Here is a 9,846-nt window from a genome sequence, read left to right on the forward strand (position 1 = left end):
AAAAACAACATTTGAATGTAGATAGTACGAGACTTAATATCGATGTTTCAATTCGGTGTACATTGTAAGATTTGAACTGAGGACCATGCATATGGGTAATTATTTCGAATTCGTGCCATACTAGGTTTCGGAAAGTTGACATTGACTCGATTTGTTGTGCTATTTTGTAGGTCATATGTTTGAATCCATCCAAAAGTTTTCTCACTACCATGGTGTTTATCATATACATATGAATTTGTATTAAAAAAGTAGCATGGATACAGTGAAATGTGAAATCCACATTAGAATTGGAGATCGCTATGTGACACACACTCTAATTCAAATAACTAATTATGTGACACACACTCTAATCCACATTAGTGTGGATACCGTTTCGATTTTTTTTCAAATAACTCCTCATTAATTAATTTATAGTATCTCGTTTCGAATGACTAATTATTGCAAGGAAAGCAAGTGCATGGTAATACATACAGATTCGTTTGCAAATGAAAGAAGATTCGTTTGCATTCTCAAATGTAGGCACACCAGGGTCGTGTCGTGGTGGTCGCATGTGTCGGACGGATGCGTAGCACCTAGCCACCCCCCCAAAAGGACGATGACAAAATAAGTTCGCGCTTCCACGTTTTGGATTGAAATATCTGGCGGCCCCAATTCTAGCCCTGCAAAATCTCCCGTCTCCACTGTCCCCCTCCACGCCCAGATTGCTCAAATCCCTAATTCACCGCCAACCCAAGCAAAGTTCGAATCGCCCCTCGTCTCATCTCTTTCTCCACCTCTATGCCGAACGATGACGACGAAGACGACGAGCGCGCTTCACCACCGCACCGGAGCTACCTCATCTATGCCCTCGTCCACCGCACCGAGTGGTCCACTGACAACATCGGCCGTTGCAACCGACGTGCCTCACAGACACCGACTTCCACCGCATCAGGTGCACTTCACCGACACCGTCTCCCAGCTCACCGGGGCTACTTCACCGAGCACATCGTCGCGCCTCCGCCCCCCGAGGCCCCTGGGGCTTCACCAACGGTCTCGTCCACCGCATCATAGCGCTCTGCTGCCACTCAAGATCTGCATCCGTGCGCGGCCAGCCAACGCCAGCGCATCACCCTCAACGGCTCTGAAGTGACCCGCACTCTAGCTAGGCGAGCATGCCCAAACGTTGGCCTGAACTAGGTATCCACACATCACTCCCTTGTGCACTGTTCTGACGATGTTTGAATATCCTTTCACTGCTCTCTTAGCTTACACGCCTATCCAACTTTGACTTTAACTCTTATTTCTTCTAGAGTTATCATATGAAACAAGCAAATCCATTTTTAGCGAAGCATGACGACGCTACGGGATCTGGTACACATCATGCACACCCGTATAACCTTGTAAGTATCTGTCCTCCGGTACAACAGCAAGGTCGATTCCTCTTATTTGATCAGCCATTCGCCATGTCAAAAATGCAGAGGGGGATGCAAGGAGCACAAGCCATGCACATCCAAGCAAGTGGTAACATGGACTTGTACATGGAGCATCCCAAGCGCAACCAGAGCTGCAGTGAGCCTGTACAACGAGCTAGCGTAAGTCCCTGCATTTCATTTAATTCGTACTGGCATTCATGTATGATTTGTGTGCAGTGGCGGATCCACGAATTCAAGTTACCAGGGGCTAACATTTAACTTAAAAAATACGAAGGCACTTGCACTCCGGAAATCAACATAACTTGAGAAATGTGAAGCTACATGCACTTTGAAAACCAGCTAATTATCCAAAGTAGTTCAGATTATAAACACTAAATGATGCAAGCACCAAAAAAACACAAAATGCAACATGGTGTACAAGGACTACAAACATGGTCTGTACCTGCTTGAATTAATCGTTTTTTGGCTGAAAATATCGAAGTGTAATTGCACCTATAACCAGTGCGCAAACTGCATATCAATATATCTATCCTACACAAGTATGCCAATAGTTTCAAACAATAGATTAGAAAAGTATTTATGCTACATTGTCATGATACGGGGACTTTTTGGTAGATGGCATCGACGTTTCCTCAAGCCATGAAAATGCACTATAATTTGCTTGTCATCAATGCCTGCAAATCTCTATGTCTCTCTCAACATAGTAGATCATAATTAGACACTAAATCCTTCAATGGGAGCTTGCAAAATGCTTGCATTAGATGCCTCATTAGACACTATATGTTCATCACCAGGAGCATGTAAAATGTTTGCATAAAATCCTTCATTAGCAGTCTGTTCATTAGACACTTTAGGCTCAAGAACAACATGAGCTTGGATGTTTGCACTGGAAACTTGATTAGATACATCAGATTCAGTCAATTCAGTATTGATTGGGGGAGTTATAAAATAAGTAGAAATGGTTTCATTTTCTCATTGATTCCCTACATACAAGCAGTTTTACAACACCGTCAGGTTTAACTATTGGCCAGAAATTAAGAGTTGAATTAGATATAATCAGGGATGTGATGTACCTGCTCGTTGCGCATGCTACTCTTGCAAGTTGCGACTGTCCGTTTGCGCAAGCTCGATGCCATGCCCGTGCTGCCGCCGCTGCCTCCCACGCAGGCTACACCCAAGGTTGGATCTTCATCTTCTTGTCCTTCGGTTTGCTTGAAGCCCGGCGACTGCCCTCCAACGAGGGCGCGAGGAAGTGCTGTGTCGGTCTGTCCAGCGGCGGCTAGGTTAGGAGTGAACCAGAGTGGAGGCTGGAGCGGATGAATTGGGATTTTTCTTGCTGTCGATCGATATGGGAGGCGCTCGTTTGGGCCGCGAGCCTGCTATAGGGCCTGCCTTGCACTTATGTTATTGGCCTATCCAAATTGAAACATTTTTCTTCATTTTTTACATTGCCTGCTCGTGCGTTGGGACGAACAAAACTAGCCTGGGCCAACCTGGACGACTCCAACTAGGTGCACTCTTTCGAGCCACCCGAGGCAGCCGCCCATACCAGCCCCTATGGCGGCGTTGCCCCTTTTTGCATGTATGATAGGGGTAGTGAAAAATATTCCAGTTGTGCTTTTGATTTACCCACAGAATGGTTGAATTGCTTGTTTCTATGAACTGAGTTCGCCAATAATGTGAAGGATGCCAGTCTTTTCATCCTATTGTAGATTGCTTAGATCTCTATATGCCAAAAGTAATCGCATGAAATATACAGTAAAAGCCAGTGTGATGTGTGTGGCTACAACTAGTCTGACTATACATCCTCATATAACATATCAAGGACGCACCATCTTACCAGATTAACCATTTGACTTACCAATGAAGTGTGGGAAGAAAGAAGTATTGGGACTGCGTGTCCAAGCAATTGATGCCATGGACTCCTTCGTACAACCTTGTAAGCGAAAAATAAGTTGCAGTGTGCCTGTACAAAGAACTAGCGTAAGTTCAGTTACCCGCTTCTCGGAATTTTAGTTAGCCACTTATTGCAAAATTGTTCAATTACGTTGCTTGGCTTAGTTTAGTTTGCTACTGATTACATAATCCCACAGCCTGTTAATCCTATTATAGACTGCACCTATCTATGTGTTTGATACTTACTGTTAAGAATTACCTGTTTGCCTCAACTTAAATAGCTACTTGTTTGTTTAACTGCTTTGATGTTGCAACAACGAGTTACAATGATGTTAATAACTACTTTTCAGCATCGAATTGAAACTCTTCAATTCCTGGTTTGTTTAACTGGTTTGCTATTATAACTCCCAGTTGAGATGTTTTGCTAACTTCAATTTTTTTGAATCCAATCGGAACTTTAATGGCAAAACAGGTTAGCCCAAGATCAAAGACCGAGGTCCCCATGGACATTGTATCATCCCACAGTAGTGGCACCGTCCCAATCGTGCATTATGAATTGCCAACTGCTGATGCTCTAGAGGCTAAACTAGTGGTAGAAAGAGATTCTGCTTCTGCACTTAGAGATGAAGTTGACATGTTGACGAAGTAAACGGCACAATCAGTAGCAGCACTCAAGACAACCATTAAATATTTGGTGGATTTCAAAACGAAGCAAGCTGAGACTGACCACATTGTTAAGGTCCTGAAGGAAAAAAGGAAATTAAATTCCCACTTGGTAAATCATAGGTGAAATGTTCTTTCCATCGTTGAATAACCTTTGTGTTGTTTGTTCATGTAATCAATCAAACCATTTGTTTTAGAGATCATGTAGTAATTGTTTTTTTGTTTTTCTTATTTGTAATTTTATTTGAGCACAAGTCTGTATTAATTGATAAGACTCGGAGACATTTTATTTTGATTACTGTGCCAGACCTACAAATATGCCAATTGGGCTGAATGTGCATTCAGCAATAATAGTAGTATAGATGGACCATAAGTGGCACGCATCGGAAAGGGCCAAGATGCTGTAGTAGCTTGGCTAAAAAAAGGATGCTGTTGTAGCAAAGAAAAGTACAGCGGCCTGGCTTATGTATGTTAGTTGATATTATTGATCCATATACTCTATAAGTCTTTATATGTCTATTAGTTCTGTGCATTCTTGGTTGATTCACTCGGTATTTGAATGTTGATACATCGCTTGTGTACATATCTAAATGGGAGTACACATTGTGCCGCGTGTGACATTTGAGTTGGACATGAAGTGTTCCAAATATTCGAATTCACCTTAAGCTGGATTCTAGCTTCTGAATTTGAGTATCGGCATTTGTAAACATTTTCATATATGACAGTGGAATACATCTTTGTCGTCCTTTTGAAGATATATAAAACACATAGAATGATTTATAAAGATTCGTATAGGAATGCAAGATGGATTCGAATTTAGTTGCCAGGGTAAAAGTGGATGCTTATTGCCCAAAAATTCGAAAGAAGCGGCAAAATGTCCACTCCCACGTCGGCTCCCGAAGCCAAGTGTTTGGGAGATGGAAATTACTGTCTACACATTACACGGACAATCCATGGGCCCGATTTCCACTGCTCTAAATAGGGGTAGGATAGTAACTTCAATTAGACGTGACACGACCGCCTCCGAGCTCATTCTGACATGGTGGGCGTCAAACATGGGCGGCAAAACACATTTGATTCAAGCTCGTCCGAAAGACCTCTGTTTCTCCCTCCATTTCCCCATTCATACAAGGTGGGCGGCAAAACAAAGTCGACTCGGCCGAAATCGATGTAGGCAAATATTTTCAATAGGGGCAGGTTTGTAACTTCACTCAGACGTGACACAACCACCCTACTTGTCAGCCACGTTCATACACCATGGGCGCCAGCCACCCTCTCCTCGCCCGAAATCGCTCTGGGCAAATATTGGTGAGATGCGAGATTACCGTCGTATCCCCAACCGACGAGACGTCCAAATTTTAAACGGGGGCTAAGTTCGTAACTTTCCCATATTTCAGACAGGCGCGTCCCAAAGACATGGTTCCCCGTACCTCTCACTCCATTTTCCCATTCATACACCGTCCGCGCTAGAACACCATCCCCACACCAGCCTCCGTCCGCCACCCCATCCATCGCCGCCGTCCTCCACCACATCCATCGCCGCCGTCCTCCACCACATCCATCGCCACCGTCCTCCACCATGTCGGAGAGCCTATCAAGACCGCGTCGTCCACTGCTAGAGATGGACGTTTCTCATCCACGGCGACAGACCAAGAGCCTTGCATCACGTCCTCTCGCTTCATCGGCGCCGTTGTCCTCTTTGCCGGGGCCGCTCACACTACCTTCTCTTCCACCGCAACGGTACTTATCCCCTGATGCACCTGTCTACCGTCACAGATCTACTTCAACGCCACCGATAGCCATCGCACTCTGGATGCCTACACGGCGCCGCAAGAGAGGTGGTACTTCATATCTCCTCAACTTTTTGATCTCAACCAGAAAATAGATCTTAACTTGGTTACTCTACTTTCTTTTCAGCTCTTAGAATTTAGTTCTTAGTTCGAAGCAAACAATGGCTGCTAAATATCATTTCTTTGGTTTCCCCCTTTTATGATCACTATACGATCAGAATATGTGCTTCGTGTCATCATAGCACTGCTCGACCCATCAAGCTAAACAAGCTTAGTTGTTCAAATACGAATTTGATATTATTAAAACAGATTCCTTTAATTGGTCAGCTAAATGTTCCTAAATTAGTTTCGAAAATGCATGTTCACCGCTCGGGTGTGTATCTCTACAGGGTGCCCATGGTGGGCCGGCCCACCCTGGGATTTTGGGTCATCCCAGGCCTCGATTCCCCTCTGTTCTACTGCGCGCTTCCGATCTCTACTCGCCCCCAGCCGCCTGCCTCGCCGGTGACTTGCCATCCCCGGACGACATGACTCTAGGAGGAGACGCCGGACTAACAGGAGGTCAGGAGCCGCTCGCCCAACAGTGTCACCGCTGCCCGGGCGTGCCGCCATGCCTACCTTCCTAGTCGGTTCAGAGCTCAGGCGTGCAACACCCACTAAGCCAACCCGATTTATCCTGAGATAAGTCCTCAACACTCAGCAACCACTCCTCATCACCCATTTTCTAATTGATTCATTACTCATTACGCATGACTGTCATTAGGGTTTGTTGTGTGCTTAGTGCTACCTAAACTTAATGGGTTAGATGTATTTCAGTAATCTTTAGTACCTGTAAAGTTCACAGTGTTTTCAAAATTCCGTCCCTAGGAATAGACACTAGTCATTTTGGATTGTTGGTCGTAGTGACGTCGACCCAGATTACTACTGCAAGCCAGGTTTGTTGAAAATTTTACTTGTCTTTCTTACTCACTCGATATAATATCCAATTATTCACGTCGATTAGTTGCAAACAATAAGTGCTAGACAAACTTCTTGATTCAGATTTTGGACGGTCTCTTACTGCAGTTACAATTCTACATACTTGTCCTAGTGAGCTCACAAGTAAATGATTGATTCACTACATCTATGTTTGCCTTGTCATATTTGTTGTCAATATTCTTTTAGGGTGGACCACCCTGTTTCTAAATACTGCAACCGTAGACATGAGTGAATAGTATTTCTCTATGTGATCTCTTCCATCATGTGTGGGCAACAAACACTGCATTGTATAGAAAGAAAGTGTCATTTCCAGCCTTTACATAGGCTTCGATCTTTTACATGGAATACGATCTGCCTACTTGCTTTGTGTCGCACTACCAACACTCCACCCTTGAAGCTAAACATTATGCCACTCATAATTCCTTAGTTTATTTGTTCAAATACGAATTTCATATAATTCTAATGTTCCTACTTCAGTTTTGAAATGTGTGTCTGCCTATTATAGAGACATAAGGGGTTTGTATTTCTGTGTGTGGTCTAGTCAGCACGGTTGGGGGGTGAACTTTGCATATGCAGGGGTTTATAGGGAGACACTCTTCGAGTTGAATCCGCAATGCATTCCATAGATAATCTGACTACTTTTTATGTTTTCATGAATCTCAGATTCTGAACAACATCATAATGATTATGAGCTTGCGCGCATGAAAAGAATAAAGCAGAACAATGCCATGGCTGTCAAACTTAGCATTAAGGGACTGAAATCAAGTCTGGATGCAATGCAATGCAAATGCTCTCCACCTACAGATTCATGCTCAGAATATGATCCTAACAGTGATTCTGAGCTAGAGGGAGACCTAAGTCAATTTAGCTCCCTAGTGGAGGAGTCAGAGGAAGATGCCTATCTTATTCACCCATCAAGGTGCTTGCTCTAACTTTCCAAGGTTATATTTGTCGCACATATCTTGCAACTAATCCTTTGCATTGCTTCCACTTTGTTGAACTGCCATTAGCTTAGTTTACACATCATGTATGTGAATACGTCATGCCTATCCATTTCAGTACATATTCCATCTATAATCATACCATATTTATCCATTCAAATGCTGTTCTTCTGCATCAGACATTCAAAAGGAAGAGTGCAATTGCTGATCATGGAGGAGCACAAGCAAAGTATTTGGAAAAGGTAGTGGCACCTGATAAATCAAATAGCCCATTAGGTGTAGTTGCAATATTACCTGACCCACAAAACACCCCAACTCTAGAAGACTCTAGCCCTACTACACTGGTCAGTTCTGATGCCCCAACTCAGCAGACCCCAACTGCAGCAAACATTATGATTATGCCAGTGGACATAGCACCAGCTCTACGACGCAAAAACCCCATTCCAGCAAAGAGTACACCAAATCCAGTTGCCAAATCCCTTTTTGAACCAGAGAGAGCCCCAATTGCAGCAAATAGGACCCCTGTTCCATTTCTTCCCAGTTTAGAAGACAAAGCTTATATTGTTGTCAGGAACTTTGTGCGCATCTTTCCTTCATGGAAAGATTATACCGCATACACAGAACAATTTCCAGTCTTCCTCCGCAACTCACGCGTAAGTAATGTACTAATGTTATTCATGGTCATTACTGCATATGTTTCTGCTGACAGAAGACACAAGATTTCATTCTTTTAAATAGGCGAGGACCAAACTGGATTGTGAAGATGAGCAAGGGTTGGTTGCGCTTTTCAAGCACTCGTTGATGAAGTATCGTTCCTACCCGAGGCAAGCGCACTTAGATGGCAATCCTCTAAACGAAATTTCTGTAAAGTCTCCGGTGCTACATTTATCCGACATTGACTGGAATAATCTTGTTACACATTGGTCTCGGCTGCAGCATAAGGTACTATCTATGATATCACATCACAATTTGAACTACATTTCTGCATTTGCCTTAACTCTCACTTGTATGAAAATTGTTACCATTTGTTCTCAGGGACCACAGAATCTCGCAACTATACTGCACACTGCATTGCTCTTGTGAGTACCTCTTGCCCTGTATGACCATACTTACTTTCATAGCTGTTTGATTATGTAGCATCACTTCACATGTTAGCCTCGTTATCGTCCATTTGGTGGACATTATAAGATCTGTATGGACTCTTACATAAATTTAGAATCAACCCAATGCTTTTGAAGAGGTTTAGCTCTGCAGTCCTCTTGTAAGGACTGAACGTCGTCTATCACTATACTTACATTAACAGCTACTCCCTCCGTCCCATAATATAAGAATGTTTTGTACAGTACACCAGTGTTCAAAACACTCTTGTATTATGGGAAGAGGGATTGGTTCATTGTGTAGCATTCTGCATCTTATCTCCCTCGCCCACCATTTACTAAAAAAGATTAGATCTATATTTAATCTTACCAAAAAGTAGAATACACAGACAATGCCAGTGCAAAAGTGTAGCCCATTGCTCTTGTCAGTACATTTTGTCCTGTAATGCTTGTACTTCCAGGGATTGGTAGTTGATTATGTAGCATCAATCTGCATCTTATCTTCATTATCCTCTATCCCTTCCAGTATTATCATATCTATAATTACTCTCTACAAAATGTAGAGTACAGGCAATGCTTATGAAGAAGATTCTGTGCTGAAATTCTTGAGTTATCCTTCCCTTGACATGGAGAATGGCATTATAAAGCCGATGTTAACTGTTAATGTAAGTCAGTCCTTCTAAAGCCTTTATCCTCAACGGTTGTTTAATTTGCTCATACTCCCTATCGTTTACTGCTGTTTAGTTTGCTGTTTCTACCAAAATGCATGTTCGCAAGAACCGTAAGTTCTAAGTTTTACTTGTAAAACCAAATTCCTTATTCATACCATGCACATTACTCAATACTCCCTATATGTATGCTTGTTTTTGTGCATCTATAATCCAGTGTGTGGTGAAGCAGCCCATGTTTGCACCTTGTCATCTCCTGTTTTATCTTACTGATGTGGCTGATGATATGAACAACATGCCATGCACATTAACCAAAATAGATACAATGATTTTCTTTGCCCTTCATCTATGCTTGTTATGTTCACATGGTAATCCAGTAGTGTGGTGAAGCTCCCCGCATT

Source organism: Triticum dicoccoides, chromosome 6A (genome assembly GCF_002162155.2).
Source record: "Triticum dicoccoides isolate Atlit2015 ecotype Zavitan chromosome 6A, WEW_v2.0, whole genome shotgun sequence".
In the NCBI taxonomy this organism is placed as follows: domain Eukaryota; kingdom Viridiplantae; phylum Streptophyta; class Magnoliopsida; order Poales; family Poaceae; genus Triticum; species Triticum dicoccoides.